This window comes from Lygodium microphyllum, chromosome 28, assembly GCF_053477565.2.
Source record: "Lygodium microphyllum isolate KBCC chromosome 28, Lygodium_microphyllum_v1.1.10, whole genome shotgun sequence".
NCBI classification, from domain to species: Eukaryota; Viridiplantae; Streptophyta; class Polypodiopsida; order Schizaeales; family Lygodiaceae; genus Lygodium; species Lygodium microphyllum.
Window position 1 is genome coordinate 97,979,905 of NC_141162.1, and position 22,719 is coordinate 98,002,623.

Genomic DNA, 22,719 nt, shown 5'->3' on the forward strand with positions numbered 1-22,719 from the left:
GAAAAGAGGCTACCATCTACCACTGCTTGTGGTCCAACTACTTGTGTTTTCAAGAACCAGGATTTGGCATCTCGAGTCAGGATACTGAAAAGTGTACAAATAAGGAGCCACTGTCTACTTCTTTTTGTGATTCATTAAATCCCTTTTAAAAAAAAGATTTAGAAGATCAAGATATTCTTTATGTGATGCATAACGAAGGGAAACACAAGGAGATAATTGGTAGTAAAAGTAAGGAAGAATTTGATGAAGTTGTATTCTTTCTTAATTCTTCCCCAGCTGACATGATTGTTCTTAAGCTCTCTCCCCGAAAGTATAATACAAAAATTTCTGCTAAAATTCTTCTCCAACTGACATGATTGTTCTTAAGCTCTCTCCCTGAAAGTATAATAAAGAAATTTCTGCTAAACTTTCCAGAGTCCCTCCAACATCTTAGACATTGTCTCCAGACAATGAACAAGAACTGTGGCATGTGTGTGATAAGCTTCCGAGAGCTCCTCCCCCAACATCTTGGACATTGTCTCCCCCAACAAGAACTCTTCCTCGAAAATATAATGCAAAAATTTCTACTAAAATGCAAAAATTTCTGCTAAACTTCCCAAAGTTCCTCCAACATCTTGGACATTGTCTCCCCCAACAAGAACTCTTCCTCGAAAATATAATGCAAAAATTTCTACTAAACTTCCCAAAGTTCCTCCAACATCTTAGACATTGTCTCCAGACAATGAATAAGAACTGTGGCATGTGTGTGATAAGCTTCTGAGAGCTCCTCCCCCAACATCTTGCACATTGTCCCTATACAATGAACAAGAATCATGGTACAACACAGATAATGCATAAGAGCTTCCTGAGGCAAGATACCAACAATCACACATTACTAAGAGATATCCTCTCAGCCTAGAAGATTGCCTAATCAAGACGAATGATAACTCTAACAGACATCTCATTGCTTCCTTTTTGGATGAACTAATCTTAGATGAAAAATCATATGAAGCAGAGAAAAGAGCTAAACTTTCCAGAGTCCCTTCAATATCTTGGACATTGTCTCCAGAGAATGAACAAGAACTGTGGCATGTTTGTGATAAAAGCTTACCAGAGCTCCTCCACCAACATCTTGGACATTGTCTCCAAACAATGAACAAGAATCATGGTACAACTCACATAATGCAGAAGACCTTCCTGAAGCAAGATACCAACAACCACACATTACTAAGAGATATCCTCTCAGCCTAGAAGATTACCTAATCAAGACAGAGGATTACTCTAATAGGCCTCTTATTGCTTTCTTTTTTTATAAATCAATCTTAGATGAGAAATCATATGAAGCAAAGAAAATAGAGTGCCATTGGGAAGATTCTCATATCCATGGAGAGATACTTACCGAAGAGTCTAATCCAGCAGACATTCCAAAGAAATCGATTCACGTTCGAGAAGATCTAAAAGGCCTATGCTCCAAGGGTACACCTCATCACCAATTTGAGATTCACTACATTGACCCTCTCAGCCTAGAAGATTGCCTAATCAAGACAAAGGATAACTCTAACAGGCATCTCATTGCTTCCTTTTTGGATAAACTAGTCTTAGATGAAAAATCATATGAAGCAGAGAAAAGAGCTAAACTTCCCAGAGTCCTTTCAACATCTTGCACATTGTCTCCAGACAATGAACAAGAACTGTGGTATGTTTGTGATAAGCTTACCAGAGCTCCTCCCCCAACATCTTGGACATTGTCCCCAAACAATGAACAAGAATCATGGTACAACTCACATAATGCAGAAGACCTTCCTGAAGCAAGATACCAACAACCACACATTACTAAGAGATATCCTCTCAGCCTAGAAGATTACCTAATCAAGACAAAGGATTACTCTAATAGGCCTCTTATTGCTTCCTTTTTGGATAAATCAGTCTTAGATGAGAAATCATATGAAGCAGAGAAAATAGAGTGCCATTGGGAAGATTCTCGTATCCATGGAGAGATACTTACTGAAGAGTCTAATCCAGCAGACATTCCAAAGAAATTGATTCAGGTTCGAGAAGATCTAAAAGGCCTATGCTACAAGGGTACACCTCATCACCAATTTGAGATTCACTACATTGACCTAAAGCATTGGCAAGAAAAAAAATACAATGAAACGCTCTATAACATCTTGGAAGAAGATTTCAGTTCTCACTCTTCTCCCTACGTAACAGATTTTAATTCTCCGATATCATCTTCTTAAACAATGGGTCCTTACATATACAAATGCAACTCCTCAGCCAATTACACAACATGATCATGCTTACCTTAGAGCATGGGAAGATGAACCTCTCATCCCCATTAACAACCTGACACAGCCAAGTGACGAACATGATCATGCCTGGATAAATGGATGAAAAGAAGAACCTATCAATACCCCTGCTAAAGCATTCGCCAGACAAAGGATTGAGAAAGCATCACCCTCTCTCGGAATGATACTAGCTACTAAAGCCACAATTGGAAAAGTTGATTCTTCCAAGACCGCCGAAGACAAAGGTAAATCCCTACCTCGAAAGTCTTTTCTCAATATGGGCACAGCAGAAGATATAGCTATGCCTTTTCCAAATGGTAAGCAGTCTCATAATAAGATAGAGAAAAAAGCAAAAGACACCAAATGGTGCAAAATGGATTTCTAATCTTTTGATCTCATCAATAGGTTTGAAGCTTCTATTTTGGCAGAAGAAAAGAAATCATTACCTCTTGATTATCCTAAAGAAATGCTTTACATGATAACCTCTTCTTCTCCAAAAAGAAAAGGTAAAGAAAAAAAGGACCTAGCAGAATCCAGCAAGACAGCTCCTCTAAACGATCAATGGTCTCCTATTCACTCAGGAACTGAAGAAAACATTGAATCGGAAAGGCAACCTAGCATGACAAGGAAGAAGAAGAATCCAGCAAGACAACTCCTCTAGACGATCAATGGTCTCCTATTCACTCAAGAACTGAAGCAGACATTGAATCGGAAAGGCAACCCAGCATGAAAATCTCAAAGCCTACAAAACTAGCTGACTATAAACCAAAGATTGAAGACTATGCTGGAAACATAAACAAGTTAGCGAAGAATAAAAAGAAGAAGAATCACAATGCTACATCTAAATCCGATGGTGAGATCATCGAAGAACTTCTGAAGAAAAAGAAGGAGAATGCTATATCAAGATCTGATGGTGAGACTTTATCCCATCCTTATTTTCCTTCTCCAATCCATTAGGTCCAATTAAGAAAACTCTTTTAAGGGAGGATGAAAAGGAGTTTTGCTATGAAGATTGGGCTAACTCTCAGGAAGATATTCTTCATTGACAAAATATAGAGTGGAACATTAACCACAGAGATAATTTGCCTAATGCATGTCACACTCAGAAGTCTCTCATCCCAGTCTAAGCTATGCATCCAAGAATGACCCTACTTGGCTCCAAGAAGGTAACTACCCGCCGCAGAACCTCCAGCAGTTTCATACTCAAGGGAAACATACATGTGATATATGTGCTCAATGGACGGATATCTCTGATCGGGAATATTGTAATGGTGATTCCCAAACCCAAGCGAGACCAAGCGACCTTAGTGATGATCCTAGTTGGGATTACTATAATGATGATGAATATGAATACCCATATCTATATAATCCAAACTACGATAAAATCTGAGCATTATCTTTCCAGCCCCTCCATAGTTGAGAGCACCAATGAATATGATCCAGTGGCCCCTGGCACAAGTAGCCCATTTCTACCAGTGCACAGAGTCGCGCCTCTCAGCTTGGCTGATAGATGCTCCTAGTGGAATAGAGTTCACCATCCAAGCCTGCAGCAAAGCGTATCTTCATGCCCCATAGCTCTTCTTCTTCATCAGCAGCTTCCACACCAAACATATGCCTGTTCGATCAGTCAAATGTTTCCCTATGAGTTTACATCTTGCATCCTGGAGTGTGAACAACCTCCACTATAGTTGGGCACGTGGTTCCAGGAAGTTGATTCTTCGACAAGAGTTGGAGTTTGCCCTCGCCAAACGGATCGACAGCTTACTTCTATAGGAGCACAAGCTCAACCCCACCCAGGGTCCATCGGGTAGGGAAGCTACTCCCAGGCAGTTCACACACTTACTAGGAGCACGCCATCGGTGCCTACGATAGGAGTGGAGGCGTATGCATCTCTATTGGGCCGAGCCTCACCGCCTGTGTACGTGACCACGGGACGATTGTGGCAGGGAGGGTTCTATGGATCGGACTCAATATTGGGGACTCATACCTTGGAGTCCTCAATATCTATGCCCCTACTGAGGTTAGGGCATGCAATAGGTTCTGGGTGGAGATTACAGTAGGACTCCCAAAGGTGGACTCCTGGATTGTTGGAGGAGACTTCAACAACTTAGAGGCCCTAAAGGACCAGTAGGGCAGAGGATGAAACTACCAGGGTATGGCTGGGGAGGAGCAAGAGGCATGGGAGATCTTCCTCCTCGTAGTAGGAGCACGTGATGCTTGGAGAGACCCAGCTTTCCACAGGAGGGAGAGGTTGTTGGACTTCTCTTCGGGATACAGGCAGCTGGGAGGAGTTTTGCTGGAGCGGTTGGACAAGTTTTATGTGCAAGAGTGGGGACGCTCTCACGGAGGCCGGGTAGGGCAATTGGCCGGCACCACTTTGTCTGATCACTGCCCGATTCTCTTGACATTTGATGCCCCAATCTCTGCCCTAAACACATTTGATGCCCCAATCTCTGCCCTAAACACATTTGACAGTCGAGCAGTATCTGCCAGGAGGCAGCCCTACAGGCCAGGCAGCAGAGCTGGGAGGTGTGCGCACAAGCAGCCCTCACTGGGGCCTCGAGGACAAGCGCCCGAAGTTTTCCTTCTGCACCTCAACAGTCTTTTGGGCGCAGAAGGGAAACACGATATGCAAGGAGTTTTTCTAGGTGCATCAATCCCGCACCACTTTGTCTGATCACTGCCCGATTCTCTTGACATTTGATGCCCCAATCTCTGCCCTAAACACATGATCCTGTTGGATCCATGACTAGATCTACACGAGGGAGGAGGTGAAGAGACAAATTGAGCAGCTCTAGACTAGGGACTGGGACAAGAGGGACCGGATAGTAGAGGAGGTTGCGGAGGTCCTAGCCGAGTCGAGCAGTATCTGCCAGGAGGCAGCCCTACAGGCCAGGCAGCAGAGCTGGGAGATGTGCGCACAAGCAGCCCTCACTGGGGCCTCGAGGACAAGCGCCCGAAGTTTTCCTTCTGCACCTCAGCAATCTTTTGGGCGCAGAAGGGAAACACGATGTGCAAGGAGTTTTTCTAGGTGCATCAATCCCGCACCTCAGGAGAGCAAATATGCAGCCTCCGGGATTAATATGGGAGGATTCGCTCTAGCCCAGATGAGGTGATGGAGATTGTCATTAACTACTACAAACACCTTCTCCAGCAAGAGATAGTCTCAGTTAGAGAAGAGTGCTATAGACAGTAAGTCTAGGACCACATCCCATCCCTCGTCACAGAGAAGATGGGACGCTCCCTCCTAGACCCCTTCACAAAGAAGAAACTAGAGGAGGCTTTCCATGTAGAGAACAAGCAGAAATGCCTGGGAGAGGACGGTCTTTCTAAGGCCTTCTTTGCCTACTGGGAGGTGGTGAAAGGACCCCCCTATAGCTGGGCTTTTTGGAGATTTTCAGGCCACGGAGTCTATTGGCAGATCTTATCAGTCTCCTTCCCAAAGGGGGAGACCAGTTGGAGCTATCCCAGTGGAGACCGATCACCCTGTTGTCAGTGGCCTATAAGGCACTGGCCAAGATGATCGATAGGGGACTCCGCCCCATACTTCCAAACATCATTCATGACACACAAACAGAATTTGTCCAGGATAGGAGCATCCTAGACAATGTCTTTACCTTCTTTGAGGCAACTGAGTGGACCCAACACAGTGGTCAGGGATTGGTTGTACTTCTCCTGGGCTTCGAGAAAGCCTATGACAAGGTTGACTGGGACTTCTTAGAGGGCACCATGGTGAGGTTGGGCTTCCCCAAGGCATGGATCTGTGGGGTCTTTGCACTTTATAGATCGGCTACTAGTAGGGTTCTCATAGGTGGCAAAGGGGGGGGGGGGGAAGGAGTTTCGGCTAGAGAGATCGGTCCGGCAGGGCTATCCTCTAGCCCCGTATCTAATCCTACTCTTTGCAAAGGTGATGTCTTACTTCCTCGGGTCACGTGTGAGCAGGCTATGTGGCCTCCTACTTCCAATAAGAGAGGATATGGAGCTCAATCTGCTTCCTCACCTCCTCCCTCCTATAGAGCGAGTCAGGGATCCAACAGGATCGCATGTCGAGGGCTGAAGCAGAAGCATCAAGTGTGAGGAGAACTGGGTAGTGATCACACAAAGTGGTGCTAGCTAACTACCCTACCTAGCCTCCTCGAGAGCACCCCCACTCTCCCACATAGAACTGGTCCAGCCACTCCAAAAGAGCTCCGCCCAACCGCCTATATTTCCAAGAGAAGTCCGGTGACCTCTCCCTCCTGTGAAAAGCTGGGTCCCACCAAGCATCACGTGCTCCTATTGTAAGTAGGAAGACTTCCCATGCCTCCTACTCGTCCCCTACCATACCCTGGTAGTCTCTGCCTCTGTCTGTCCTGTTAGTCCTCTAAGGCGTCCAGGTTGTTGAAGTCTCCTCCAACAATTCAAGAGTCCACCTTTGGGAGTCTTACTATAATCTCCATCTAGGACCTGCTGCGTGCCCTAACCTCAGTAGGAGCAGACATTGAGGACTCCAAGGCATGAGTCTCCTAAATCCAAGAGTCTACCTTTGGAAGTCCTACTATAATCTCCATCTAGGACCTGCTGCATGCCCTAACCTCAATAGGAGCATAGACATTGAGGACTCCAAGGCATGAGTCCCCTAAATCCAGTCTGATCCATACCATAGGACCCTCCTTGCCACAATCGTCCCGTGGTCTCACACACACGTGGTAAGGCTCGAGCCAATAGAGGTGCATACTCTCCTCCACTCCTTCCGTGGGCACCGATGGAGTACTCCCAGCAGGTGTGTGAGCTGCCTAGAAGTACCTTTCCCATCCGATGGGTCTGGGAGGGGGTGAGCTTGTGCTCCTGAAGAAGTAAGATGTTGATCCGCCGTCCAGCAAGGGTAGGCTGTAGCTCCTACAGAGCAATCAATTTCTTGGAGCCATGTGCACCACTGTTGTGGAGGCTATTCATGTTCCAGGATGCTAGGTATAGCCCTCCTTCACCCATCCACTAGGAGATGTGGTCTACAACCTGGTCTCCTTACTTTCTCCTCTATCTATGTCAACGTCCAATCTCCTGAATGAGAGGCCTGAAAGAAGAAAGCATAGTTTGGTCCATCCGATGGTGCTAGTAAATGGACCTGCGGACCACGAAGATCCCCACCTCCAAAGATAGTGGAAACTCTTCGCACTCCGCAACTCTCAAATAGCATCACGGACCACTACAGAAAAACTCCTGTGGGAGCAACAGCGCCTGTCGAGGGAAAGTGTGACAGTCGGCTAGGCCAGATGAGCTAGTGGCTGTGTGGGGAGAAGGGGGCTGGGCTACTGGTGAGGAGAAGATATGGGCATGTGAGGCTCCTCGCCCCCTGTGGAAAGGGGGGGGAATGGGTGGGGGGGATGAGCGGGGGGTTGCTGCGGGGTGCTCTGACGGGGGGCGTTGCCCGCCCTCGTGCTCTTTGCTACCGTGGCTATGTCTGTGGCTGCACCCAAGATGCCACATTGGACTACACTAGAAGTTGATAAAATGCTCAACCCAAAGATTATCAAGCCAATAGAAAACTTGAAATGGTTTGAACCTATCGTAATTGTTCCTAAAAATAATAGGCAAAACCGAATTTATATTAGTGATGGTTTTCCCTTACCTTACATTGACAGAGTATTAGAAGGTGTGGTTGCTCATGCTCTTTACAGTTTCATGGGCAGCTTCACCCGCTAAAACTAGGTGGGCATACATCCAAATGGTCATGCTCTTTATAGTTTCATGGACAGCTTCAGCCGGCTAAAACTAGATGGACATACATCTAAATGGTCAGACAAAGACCGCCTTTGTCACACAATGTGCAACATTCCAATATAACAAAGCTTGCTTTTGGGCTAAAAATAGCTCCTAACACATTCCAGCAAAACATGCAGTAATTCATTACTGATTTTCTTAGAATATTTCTCGATGATTTTTCTATTTTCTCAAGTGGAAGGAATGTTGCCACTAGAAACCTTAGAGTTACATCTTCAACAACTTGAAAATGTATTCAAGTGATGCAAAGAAACAAGGCTAAGGCTCAATCCAAGTAACTGCCACTTTCTTGTAATGAAGGAAACCTTGATTGGCCACATTGTTTCCGCCAAGGGCTCGCCTTGATCCAAATAAAATAATTGTTATACTAAAGATGCCTATCCCAATATTAACTCATTTCTAGATCACACTAGACATCACCATCTATTTATTGATCTATATTTGCACATTGCCTATCCTCTTTCCGATCTCCTTCGTACATTGTACCTCTTCTGAGGCTAATGAAGCCTTTAAGTATCTTAGATGCCGCCTTACTCGAGCATCCATCTTAATCATCCTTGATTGGACCAAGACCTTTCATGTCCACACAAATACTACTAGATTGGGACGGAGGATACAAATGAGAACAATTAGAGCACAGCCTGCAGCCATCCCTCATTAGCATAGAGAGGGAGTCTTAGACGAGTTCCTATACGGCTTTTGGAGGTGGCTACATGAGAGCTTCAGGCCCAGGAAGATATCTCTCTTTCTATGTCACAACTCTATAGAAACAGAATTTGTATCCTTTTTCATTAATTTATCTATATAATGATTTATTAAATTTATTTCCTTTGCACTAATTAGATATAAAGAAAAGTGCATTGGAGCTGGCCACTGATGAGTGGTCACAGGTTATGGTGGACCCACACGGTGGGTTAGAGAAAAGATAGTTCACACTTCCACCTATATGACCCGATTGGGCGCTTGTGACTAGAACTCACGCATATCAGGGTTAGACTCGCACACAGAAAGGATTGATGCCTTGAAGTGTGGGCTAGATCCACCAGAACAGACAGTTACAATCAACAAGATGGCATGATCATGAAATGCTTGTATAATGTGCATGTGTGGGCTGAAAGCTTGAAATGCACATTTCTTTGCATAGGAAAGTCACATGAAGATTCAGATACCATTTTTGCGATGTACACGGAAAAAGCTTTCATATGATACCCATATTGGGGGGGTCCCTAAATTCTAGGAGATCCCTAAATTTTAGGAGGTCCCTAAATTTTAGGAGCCTCGAATTAGCCTAAAAATGCTAGTCCTAAAAAAATAGGGATGTCATTCTAAAAATAGTAAGTTCTGTACTCTGACTGTGCTTACTAAATTTGGTTGTTTCTATTCTTGACAGTATTCAACCCAAAAAGGAAGGCCATAAAGAAGAGACAAGTGTCAAGACACTTGTCACACAAGTTTCCAAGTGTCCCACCACTTGTCACATCTCATGACATGTGGCTGGACACTTGTCTTGTGCTACTCCACTTTCCCCTTTTGTACTAGCTCTCCCCTCTCCTATAAATAAGAGCTCGTTTTTCTTCATTGGGCATCATTTTTCTTTGCTGTAAACTCATGTACAGCACCCACAGATAGCCAGAAACTGGCCCCATCCATCCCCATCATCATCCCCCACTTCTCCATTATCAAATTCCTCCATATTCCCTCTTCTATCACTGCTGTTTTACAAGACAGCAAGCCTGTAAATTCATTACAGTACCTCCTTCTTGAGCTCTTTCTTCCATTTTAGCTACAAGAAGCAAGCTCTATCCCTGTACTGCTGATCAACGATGGAGAAAGGCTGAATTTCCCTTTTTCTTCTCTCATACTGTAAAGAAATCAGTTCTTATCATTGCATAATAGATAATGCATGTGTGTTTGTACATCTTTGCATGATCTTGTGAGAGTGAGAATTACTTCTTCTCACTCTCGGGTTGATTGTAACTGAGCTCTTCCCTAAGGGACTTGGGTTGAGCAGAAATACATTCCTTCGGGGGGGGTTGCCCATCTTCAACCCTCAATCTTGTCTCCATTACTTTTACATTTTTATGGCTGTAATTTTGTGAGTAATTTTCATTTTCAGCTTTAAGTGTTCATTCTCTTTTCTATTAAATCTCGAAAACAAGCAAATATCATAATTGTTAAGCATACTACGTTGTTCGGGGCGTTTACAGTGGTATCAGAGCTTTGGCTCGGTCCTCACCCCCAACACTGGTAGTGCTTACAACTATAAGTTTGTTTGTTTTCAGCCCTTGCATTGAGTGCGTGAGCATTTTTTTTTTTTCTTTAGTCTCAATGGATCAATCGAGTGCTATCCTTCAAGCCATTCAAAGTCTTAGAGAGGAGAATCAGCAAATTCGTGAGCAACTTCTCAAACTAGAAAAAGTTGAGAATCCCAAAGAATTCAAGGAAAGAAGCCCATCTACTTCAAGGAGACAAAGCCATACCAATGAAAGGAGCCGATCAAGAAGTCCAACTACTTCTAAGAGGCAGTTCCATTCTACTTCAAGACAAAGAAAGAGATCGCGTCGAAGCTCATCCTCTTCTTCAAAGTCATCTGGCGCCTATTCTGATGGATCCTCTTCTAGTAATGAAGAGTCACACCCTTCTCGTGGAAGACCTCATCATCGTCAAAGGCGTCGACATTCTTCACCCTCGTCTCCATCTTCATCCCCATCAAGCACTTCATCATCTTCAACCTCAATATCCGAGCATGGACGAAGGCATAAGAATAAGAAGAAGACTAAGTCACTATCTCAACTTGAAAAGAAGATCAAGTTCAGTATGTATGATGGTTCCCGAAATCCTGATCTTCTTCTGAAGTTTATTCGTCAATTTCAAATTTTGTATGGTCGTGACAAGTATAAAGAAAAAGAAAAGATTAAGTTTGCAGCTTTACATTTAACCGACTTAGCCCATACTTGGTGGACGGGGTTGGAATATGATCATGCTGCCCCAAAATCATGGCGGTCCTTTGTTCGCCTGATACAAAGCCAATTTCTTCCTGTTCATTTCAAAAGAGATGTAAAAATGGAATGGGATCGGCTTTGGCAAAGGAAAAATGAGTCACTTGGTGACTATACCAAGAGATTTTGGGAGCTACTTTTGAAGGTACAACATTTCAAGAAGATCAGCAGTTCGGAAAAGCTTAGGAAGTTTCAAGGAGGTTTGCATTTTAAACTTCGTACTGCTCTTAATCATTATCATTGTTCTAGTCTCAGGAAACTCATTGACCATGCTGAGACATGGGAAATGGAGCACAATGGCAACAAATCATTCCAAAAGAATGATAAGAAGAGAGTAGCTGATGATGAGGAGTATTCAGCCCCAAATGAAGGACAAAAACAGTGGCAAAAGCAGCCATCAAATCAAAAGAAGATGAAGCCCTATGCACCTCCTAATGCTCCTCAATTTCGCTCCAATCTATACCCACAAGCAAAGCAATTTTCCGAAGAAGAAAAGCAACGCTTCATGAAAGAAGGGAAGTGCTTTAAATGTGGACAAACAGGCCACATAGCGAAGCAATGTCCAAACAAGGGACAAAGCAAGGTTTCTGACAACAAGCCTAAGTCGCCAGTGAAAATCAATGCTATCAGTGATGTAGTTGCAAACACAACTCACACTCCAGAGACGCGCAAATTATTAAAAGCTTGGGGACAGTTGCAAGGTAAACAAGCACTATTCTTGATAGATCTTGGGGCGAATGAAAATATTATTTCCTTGCAATTAGCTAAAGAGCTTGGATCAAAGAATGAAGAGATGGACACTCCGGTAGAAGTTCGCCAAGCTTTAAATGTTGATGAAGGTGACACAATGAAGACTGTGATACCCTACATTGGCAAGCTCAAGTTTCAAATTCAAGGCTACAGTGACGAAGATACCTTCTGTATCGGAGACCTTGATGGTTGCGATGTGATTCTTGGCATGCCCTGGAATCATAGAATAGATTCAACCATCTTCTCTCAGAAAAAGAAGGTAGAACTCACCAACAAAGGCAAGAAGTACGAGATCCAAGCTGGAGTTTCTGGAGACACCATACCTATGGTAAGCCATATGCAAGTCTCTAGAGCAATTAAGGATTGTGTTCAATGTTGTCTGCTTTATGTCACTGATGTAAAAGATAATATGAATGCTGAAAACCAAGAGCAACTTCAGCTCTTGGAAAAGTATAAAGATTGTTTTTTGGAAGATCTTCCTTATCAGCTTCCCCCAGAAAGGCCAGAAGACCATCATATTGATATTATCCCGGGCAGTTCTCCTCCTAATATAGCACCATACCGTGTGAGCCGTCCTCAACAAGAAGAAATCAGAAAGCAAGTCGAAGACCTACTCAACCGTGGGCTAATTAGGCCAAGTAGCTCACCATTTTGTTCACCGGTTCTTCTTGTTCAAAAGAAAGATGGCACATTCAGGATGTGCATTGATTATCGAGCCCTCAACAAAATCACTGTGAAGAATCGGTTTCCTATTCCCAGAATTGACGACATTTTGGATCGTCTAGGAGGCTCAAAGGTTTTCAGCCGCATTGATTTAAAGAGTGGTTATCATCAAATTAGGGTAATACCACAAGATGTACACAAAACTGCTTTCCGCACTTCATACGGTCTTTATGAATTCTTGGTGGTTCCTTTCGGATTAACCAATGCACCAGCCACCTTTAATCGAATGATGGAGCGCATCTTTAGAGAGCATCGACAATATGTCGGTACTTTCTTTGATGATATTCTTGTCTTTAGCAAGAATGAAGAGGAGCATCATCAACACTTGGAAATTATTCTACAATTACTACAACAAAATCAACTCTTGGTAAATGGTAAAAAGAGTGAATTTTTCATGCATAAAATAAATTATCTTGGGCATGTCATCTCTTTTGAAGGGATTCAGATGGATCCTGAAAAGATCAGGATAATCCAAGAATGGCCTCATCTTCGTGATGTACATGAGGTGCGATCGTTTCTTGGCTTATGTTCTTATTACCGCCGCTTCATCAAGCATTTTGCACATATGGCTTCTCCACTTCATGACCTTACAAAGAAGAAGATCTCTTTCCAATGGAAGGAAAAAGAGAAGGCAGCCTTCACAAGGCTGAAAACAGCTCTTACTTCTGGACCTGTTATTATCATTCCAGATCTGGTAAAACCATTTGTGGTGGAAGCAGATGCTTGCGGTGATTGTATTGGTGCAGTGCTAAATCAAGAAGGCCATGCCGTAGCCTTTGAAAGCCGCCGTCTAAATGATGTGGAGAAAAGGTATGACATTTATGAAAAGGAGCTCTTAGCAGTGGTTCATGCTTTAAAGATATGGAAACATTATCTTTTAGGCAATGAATTCCTTATTAAAACCGATCATCAAAGCTTGAAGTATTTCAAGACTCAAAACCATTTGCAGGAGAAACATGCAAGATGGGAAAATTTCTTGTCTATGTTTCATTTTCAAATTATGTACACTCCAGGGAAACAAAATGTAGTTGCTGATGCACTTTCTAGAGTGCCTCGCATTGCAACTATTACAGTGGCTCATCATGAAGATTTTCAAGCGATGAAGAATACTTATGATGAAGATACTGATTTTGCAGCAATTTGGTCAAATTTACAGCAAGGAGGTTCTCATCCAGATTATTCCATCAAAGATGGTTACCTTCTCATGAACAATTGCCTTTGTGTCACTCTTCCTGTTCGACAAAAGGTGCTTAAAGAAAGTCATGAACCCCCTTATGCAGGGCATAGAGGGAGGGCAGCCACTCTAAGTGCAATTGAGCGCTACTTTTATTGGCCAACATTACGAAAAGATACACATAACTTCATTGAGGCTTGTCTGGTATGCCAAAAATCCAAATATGATAGGCAGAAGATTCCAGGATTGTTGCAACCTCTTCCAGTGCCCAAAGATCTATGGAAATCTATCACAATGGATTTCATCTCAGGTATTCCAAGAACACCTCAAGGTCATGATATGATTTGGGTCATAATTGATAGATTCAGCAAACAATCACATTTTATTCCATGTCATAAAACATTGAAATCCGCACAAGCTGCAAGACTTTTCATTCAACATATCTTCAGATTACATGGTATGCCTTCTGAGATCATTTCAGATAGAGACTCCAAATTCACAAGTAACTTTTGGCGTGCTTTATTTGAGAATTTGGGAACCACTTTAAAGTTCTCCTCAGCTTTTCATCCTCAAACTGACGGCCAAACAGAGGTGATGAATCTCACTCTTTTGGATATGTTGAAAGCTTATGTTAGTGAACATAAGTCACAATGGGAGAAATATCTTCCATTATTGGAGTTTGCTTACAACAATACAGTGCACTCATCCACAGGGAAAGCTCCAAATGAAATAGTACAGGGTAAAGTGATTCCTCCTCCAATTATTTGCACTAAAGATAAGATTTTTGCTGCTGATGAGTTTGCTTCAGATTTAAAAACAACAATGGATCAAGTTCGAGCCACTATCAAAGTTGCCCAAGAGCGACAAAAGAAGCAAGCAGATAAACGAAGAAGACCTTTGGCTTTTGAAAAAGGTCAATATGTCTTGCTAAAGTTTGATAAAAGCAGGCTCAAACAAGGTTCTAGTCAAAATTCATCTTTTCCAAAGCTCTCCAGTAGATACTTTGGACCCTTCAAAGTGATTGAGAAGATAAATGAAGTTTCTTATCGACTTGAGCTTCCTACTCATTGGAAAATACACAATGCTTTTCATGTAAGTTTGCTAAAACCTTACATAGGACCAGAACCAAAGGAACCCATTACTGAAGATCCCCCAGAAGTTGAAGAAACAGAGCAACTCTTGGAACCTGAAAAGATTTTGTTTCTCAAGGATCGAACCACGAGAAGTGGCCTTGTGATACGAAAATTCTTGCTAAAATTCAAGAATCTACCCACCACAGATGCACAGTGGATAGATGAAAAATTCATGAAGGATTACCCAAATATTCTACAACAATATCAAGAAGATTTTCAGCTGAGGACAGCTGAATAAAAGCCAGAGGGCTGTCACAACTCTATAGAAACAGAATTTGTATCCTTTTTCATTAATTTATCTATATAATGATTTATTAAATTTATTTCCTTTGCACTAATTAGATATAAAGAAAAGTGCATTGGAGCTGGCCACTGATGAGTGGTCACAGGTTATGGTGGACCCACACGGTGGGTTAGAGAAAAGATAGTTCACACTTCCACCTATATGACCCGATTGGGCGCCTGTGACTAGAACTCACGCATATCAGGGTTAGACTCGCACACAGAAAGGATTGATGCCTTGAAGTGTGGGCTAGATCCACCAGAACAGACAGTTACAATCAACAAGATGACATGATCATGAAATGCTTGTATAATGTGCATGTGTGGGCTGAAAGCTTGAAATGCACATTTCTTTGCATAGGAAAGTCACATGAAGATTCGGATACCATTTTTGCGATGTACACGGAAAAAGCTTTCATATGATACCCATATTGGGGGGGTCCCTAAATTCTAGGAGATCCCTAAATTTTAGGAGGTCCCTAAATTTTAGGAGCCTCGAATTAGCCTAAAAATGCTAGTCCTAAAAAAATAGGGATGTCATTCTAAAAATAGTAAGTTCTGTACTCTGACTGTGCTTACTAAATTTGGTTGTTTCTATTCTTGACAGTATTCAACCCAAAAAGGAAGGCCATAAAGAAGAGACAAGTGTCAAGACACTTGTCACACAAGTTTCCAAGTGTCCCACCACTTGTCACATCTCATGACATGTGGCTGGACACTTGTCTTGTGCTACTCCACTTTCCCCTTTTGTACTAGCTCTCCCCTCTCCTATAAATAAGAGCTCGTTTTTTTTCATTGAGCATCATTTTTCTTTGCTGTAAACTCATGTACAGCACCCATAAATAGCCAGAAACTGGCCCCATCCATCCCCATCATCATCCCCCACTTCTCCATTATCAAATTCCTCCATATTCCCTCTTCTATCACTGCTGTTTTACAAGACAGCAAGCCTGTAAATTCATTACAGCACCTCCTTCTTGAGCTCTTTCTTCCATTTTAGCTACAAGAAGCAAGCTCTATCCCTGTACTGCTGATCAACGATGGAGAAAGGCTGAATTCCCCTTTTTCTTCTCTCATACTGTAAAGAAATCAGTTCTTATCATTGCATAATAGATAATGCGTGTGTGTTTGTACATCTTTGCATGATCTTGTGAGAGTGAGAATTACTTCTTCTCACTCTCGGGTTGATTGTAACTGAGCTCTTCCCTAAGGGACTTGGGTTGAGCAGAAATACATTCCTTCGGGGGGGGTTGCCCATCTTCAACCCTCAATCTTGTCTCCATTACTTTTACATTTTTATGGCTGTAATTTTGTGAGTAATTTTCATTTTCAGCTTTAAGTGTTCATTCTCTTTTCTATTAAATCTCGAAAACAAGCAAATATCATAATTGTTAAGCATACTACGTTGTTCGGGGCGTTTACATTCTATGGCTTCTAGCCGATAGGAGTTTAGCAGTTGGCACTTGGCTTGGATATGACAGGGATCCAGTGGCTTGCGCACGATGTGGTGAGCCAGAGGAGACACAGGGACATTGCCTATGGGACTATCCTAGAGCCCAAGAGTTTTGGAGGAGAGCTCTTAGGGTAGTATTCCATGGTACAGTAGAGCCCGTGGTGGCAACATGAGGGGTTGCAGCTTGGGTCACAGACAGAGGTCCAGCATTATAGCTTGGTACATATGGGCTGCGGTACATATGGGCTGCGAGATGTAGCCAGGTCATTGATCTTCAAGATATACCCACTGGGGAGTCTTTATCGAGGATTTGGACAGAGATAGTCCATACTCTCCGTGGGAGATGGGAGAGGTTGTAGGGCAGCTCTGAGAGCATGAGGAAGAAAAGAGAGGCTTTCCTAAGGATTTGGGATTCAGACACCTTCTTTCACACTACCCCTCAGATGGTCTGGCACTTTAGCCCCACCAGATTGGTTGTTTACACAACCATTGTAGCTTTGATGTACTTAGTTTTTACACAACCATTGTAGCTTTGATGTACTTAGTTACTCTTCACAAAGTTTCTTGCACTTTGTATTTACCTTAGGGGGACCTTCTCCGAGGTGTTATTAATAGAATTCTCTTTTCTTGGAAAAAAAAAAACTTCATACAGCTTGATTCCTCGACTAATATTGATTGTGAAGATATACTAGGGTTTGTATTTCGAAAACACAAAACATACAACCACAACTGAAACACAAACACTCAAACAACAACACGCAAAACTAACACCTTAAACACAAAACTCAAAACTCAAAACTCAAACATAGAAACAAACACAAACAAAGAAAGAGAGAAAGAACTCTGAAGTGAATGAATGTAAGAGTGTACAGAAGGATATAGCTAGAGTGTGTCACACTTTGAAGTCTACTGAAGATGGATTCTGAGTGCGATAACTACCAGTCAGAGAAGTGCAAGTGTGAGAAACTGCAAAATGCCAATCACTAAGGCAGTAGGAGGCCTAGCTGATAGCAAAGGAAGTGAAGAATGATACAAATGGCCACACTAGTTTCAAAAACACAAGTTGATACAATCGTCACATGGAGATCAGCCGGTCGCCAAGTCTCGAGTTGTAAACACAAGTAGATCGATGTGTCGATGATGAGGAAACTACAAGCAAGCGACAGGTGGCAGCTAAAAATGCAATAGTGTGAGGCAGCATTGTGAGGCACACAAGGATAGGGCTGAATGGTGGGCAACCTATCTATTTATAGATGCACAAGGATCGTCCCAAATTAGGGATTTGCATGTGGAACACAAAAACTCTCTAGAATCACTCTCTATTTAATGAAACTTTTGGTAATTTACTATTCTGGGGCTATTTTGAAGAGCTAATCAGTATATAATGAGTTTTTAGCTCAAGGCCCCTCTAAGACCCAAAACTAGAAAAGAACTGTAAGAAAAGCTCAAGCCCATTTTTACCACAAGGCAAAACCCACTCCAAAGCAACCAGGGCTTGAACTTTGTCTACCAATGTCTCTAAAATCCCATCATCCAAGAAATCACCTGAAACCGCAAAAGCATTTTGTTCCAGACAAGTAAATTTTGAAGAGCAATGGGTCCTTTCATTCTTTGTGCCTAAATGAGAATATCTATGATCCCATGGGATAACAACCTTGCATTTACAAATCAATCAGTGGGTCCTTGGAACAATCCTGAGAATACTCATCACATAATCTCAACTAAGCCAGTTGCTTTGAAGTAGAAGGATCTATAGTTGGTGCATTTGGCACATCAAAAGATCTATCTGTTGGGATTTATGCAATCACACTCCTAAGAAGTCATAGAGCCTAGAAGAAGCTATCTGAAACCTATATGCACAGTGAGAAAAGGGAAACCATCCTACAACTATAAAAGCATGTACTTGACATTGAGTTAAATGATGAATGTGTTAAGAAACACGCATCCTTGAGCAAGGTCTAGCTATAAAGGACAGAAGTCAATGACAAGAAGCATGATGATTGAGAGTAGACACACTAAACTGATACTCAAGTGAATTAGGTTCTCATAAATACAATCTTGAGTAGAGAGACAAGACTCAAAATACAATAGCATTCATCAATTAACTCAATCTCAAGTACATGCTTTTATAGTTGTATGATGGTTCCCCTTTTCTCACCATGCCTATGGGATTCAAGCAGCTTCTCCTAGACTGTTGCATGTCCCTTGCCCTACTGCTCCATACAAAGAGAACCATGATTGCATAAATCTCAACACCCCTCCTCAATCACAACCATAAAAAGCACCAAGTATACAGAGGTGTCATGAATAGAACCTTGCTAAGTGTAGACATGGAAAAAACCAACCATATAAAGCTTGGGGTTGTCACAAGGCCTCATTAAGTATACAAAGACTGTAGTGCACAAGTTACATGAGGATTACAAAGCTTATGATTCGGTCTGAATGGTGGGAATAGGACTCATGATGATGATAAGACTTGTCATTTTGTTCTTGAGTGTCTTCTTCATCATGGTCTTCTTCTTCTTTGAAAGTTGCTAGATAGGCCTTCTATGATCTTTTCCTAGCATAGCAAAAATTTTCAATGTGTCCCATTCTTTTACAGAAGTCACGAACAATGTCTTTCTTCCCTTTGTGCTTGTTATGGACATAGAAAACATATATTTCCTTTGAAGTATTTGCTATTTTTTTTCCTTTGAGCTTTTTCTCTTCTTCGAGTGATGCTTTAATATCTATCAACTTTGGATTTCGCATATTAATTAGTGTGGTGGAGACATTACAAAATTCTAGAGGAAGACTCTTCATCCATTTTTAAATTAATCCCTACAAGTTGAGTTAGCAGACTTTCCATATAATTAAGATGGATCTAAGGGATGGATGTATTAGCCTTCATATTCAACTTGAAAAATTCAATCAACAATCTATATTTTGAAGATTTAGATTAGGCATCAAACACTATTCCCAAGTGGCATGAAATATATCATGTATCACATATGTCTACATGGTGGATATAGCTATCATCAAGCTCATGCTTAATGATGGCTTGGACTTTATCATCATTCTTTTGCTATATTGCTACAAGAGCAACATCTTAGGGTTTCTTTTCTTAGCCACTAGTTATTGACCAAAGTCCTTCTTCATCAAGATCAACATAATCCTTCTCTACCAAGTGTGAAAGCTCATTCCTTTAAAGCAATGTGACAGTGAATCTTTCTCCATACTAGATTAGTATTTAAACAACACTATTTAGTATAAAGAAATACTATTTTAAAGCTTAATGTCGAATATTGATGTTTGATCTCCTTTGACTTTCTTCTTTCTGAGTTTGAGGATTGCACTTGCTGGAATTTCAATGGTACAATGGATTAGAGTTGCAGTGGGTTGTTTGAGCCAAGGGAGTCAAAACACAGGACTAGCGACTCATAAATCACCTTCCACGAGCTCCACAAGTCGAATCTGCTAAAATCCTTTGAGATGGAGAAGCCTCACTCATTTTGCCTGAGTTGAGAGATCTAAGCCTTCAAAGTGGTTGCTCTCAAAACTGTGCCCAGATTTGGATAAATGCAAATGTTGGGCATGATGTGCATCAATCTCCTTAATTTTTGTATCAAAAGTTACAGCTTGATCTGAAAAACAACTCTTGGGAAGAAAGCTTGAAGAGAGATATGGCGTGGTTGAAGAGATATAGCTACTTCAACAGAGGTAGGTGGTGATGACTATGAAGGCCAAGAACGGTAGAGTGAAAATCAAATGAGAGATGAAAGATTCTTATGGAGCTAAGCTAACTAAAGGTTGTGAGCAGCTGGAGGAGCAATGAGCTCAGCTAAATCCAACTCACCACAGCTCTAATACCATGTTGAAAAATACAAATCCTTGAGCAAGGTCTAGCTATGGAGGACAAAATTCAATGACAAAAAGCATGATGACTGCGGAGACTAGATACATTGACTATTTCTCACGTGAATTAGGTTCTAGCTAGATTAGTTTAGACTCATAAATACAATCTTGAGTAGAGAGACAAGATTGAAAGTACAAAGTACAATAGCATTCATTATTTAACTCATTGTCAAGTATATGCTTTTATATTGTAGAATGGTTTCCCGTGTCTCATTGTGCCTTAGGCAAAGAGGCTATCTTAGGAGTGTGATTGCATAAATCTCAACAGAATGCTATTATACTTTGTATTTTCAGTCTTGTCTCACTACTCAAGATTGTGTTTATGAGTCCAAGCTAATCTATCTTGGAACCTAATTCACTTGAGTAACAGTCAATGTATCTAGTCTCCGCAGTCATCATGCTTCTTGTTATTAACTTTTATTAGCTTGCCCAAGAATTTGTGTTTTTCAACATGGTATCAGAGCCATGGTGAGTTGGATTTAGCTCAGCTCACTACTCCTTTAGCTCCCCACAACCTTTAGTTAGCTCAGCTCCACAAGAATCTTTCATCTCTCACTTCATTTTTACTCTACCATTCTTAACCTTCATAGCCATCACCACCTACCTCTGTTGAAGCAACCATATCTTTTCAACTGGGCCATATCTCTTCAAACTTTTTTTTAAAGAGTTGCTCTTCAATCAAGGCACAACTTCCTAGCACAAAAATTGAGAAGACTGATGTGCATCATGCTTGACATTTGCATTTTCCCAAATCTAGGCGCAATTTTGACCACTTTGAACTCTTAGATCTCTCAACTCTTGATACTGATGTGCAACCCTCAAACTTAGCAAAAAGAAGGTTCAAGAAATCCAAGCATCAACATCCAATATTAAGCTTCAAGATAGTATCTCTTGATACTAAATAGTGTTGTTTAAACATTGATAGCTATTATGCCTTTTGGCATAACTCTCTTGTTGGATTTACCTCAATTATTGAAGCTGATTTATTGCTACTCTTGCTATCCAGTATGGGGAAAGATTCACCGTCATGCCGCTTCAAAGGAATAGGCTTCCACACTTAGCAAATAAGGATCAAGTTGATCCAGATGAATAAGGGCCTTTGGTCAATAACTAGTGGCTAAGAAAAGAAACCTAGAGATGCTGCTCTTGTAGTAGTATGGCAAAAGAACGATGACAAAGCCCAAGCCATCATTAAGCTTGAGCTTGATGACAGTTATACACCATGTAGACACATGTGATACATGATACATCTCATGCCACTTGGGAATAGTGTGTAGTGCCCAATCTAAATCTTTAAAATATAAATTGTTGATTGAATTTTTCAGGTTGGATATGAAGACTAATACATTCGTGACACATGTGATACATGATACATCTCATACCACTTGGCAACAGTGTTTGATGCCCAATCTAAATCTTCAAAATATGGATTGTTGATTGGATATGAAGACTAATGCATCCCTTGCGACCCATCTTAATTATATGAATAGTCTACTAACTCAACTTGCACGGATTAATTTAAAAAAGAATGAATTTGTATGCATTGAAATTCTGTTGAAAAGTCTTTCTCCAAAATTTGATAATGTCTCCAGTCTACTAGAAACTCCTAAAGAAAAAGGCCAAAAAGAAGAAGAAGAAGAAGATACTCAAGAATAGAATAACAAGTCTCATCATCATCATTAGTCCTTCTATTCCCACTATTCAAAATGACTTTTTTAAGCCTTGTATGTACTTGCATGCTCCAATCATATGGTTGGTTTTTTCCATAGCTACACTTAGCAAGGTTCTACTCATAACAGCCACTATATACTCCGTGCTTTTTATGGTTGTGATTGAGAAGGGGTGTTGAGATTTATGCAATCACACTCCCAAGACATCTTCTTTGTATGGAGCAATAGGGCAAGGGACATGCAACAGTCCAGGAGAAGCTGCCTGAATTCCATAGGCACAGTGAAAAAAGGAAAACCATGATTCAACTATAAAAGCATGTACTTGGCATCAAGTTAAATGATAAATGCTATTGTACTTCGTACTTTCAATCTTGTCTCTTTACTCAAGATTGTGTTTATGAGTCTAAGCTAATGTATCTTGGAACCTAATTCACTTGAGTAACAGTTAGTGTGTCTAGTCTCAATCATCATGCTTCTTATCATTGACTTTCGTCCTCCATAGCTAGACCTTGTCAAGGATCCGTGTTTCTCAACACTATACTTTCTACGTACATATGTACAGGAGAAATCCTCAAAGCCTGATGAAGGACCCACTGACTGCTAAACTTCAACCT

General features: G+C 41.5%; 1 protein-coding gene across 4 annotated transcripts in view; it reads right to left on the reverse strand.

Annotated features, from left to right (window-relative positions):
* The window catches only part of LOC148011785 (uncharacterized), a 227,820-nt gene that overhangs the window by 167,963 nt on the left and 37,138 nt on the right, over positions 1-22,719 (reverse strand). The gene's annotated exons all lie outside the window — the stretch shown is intronic.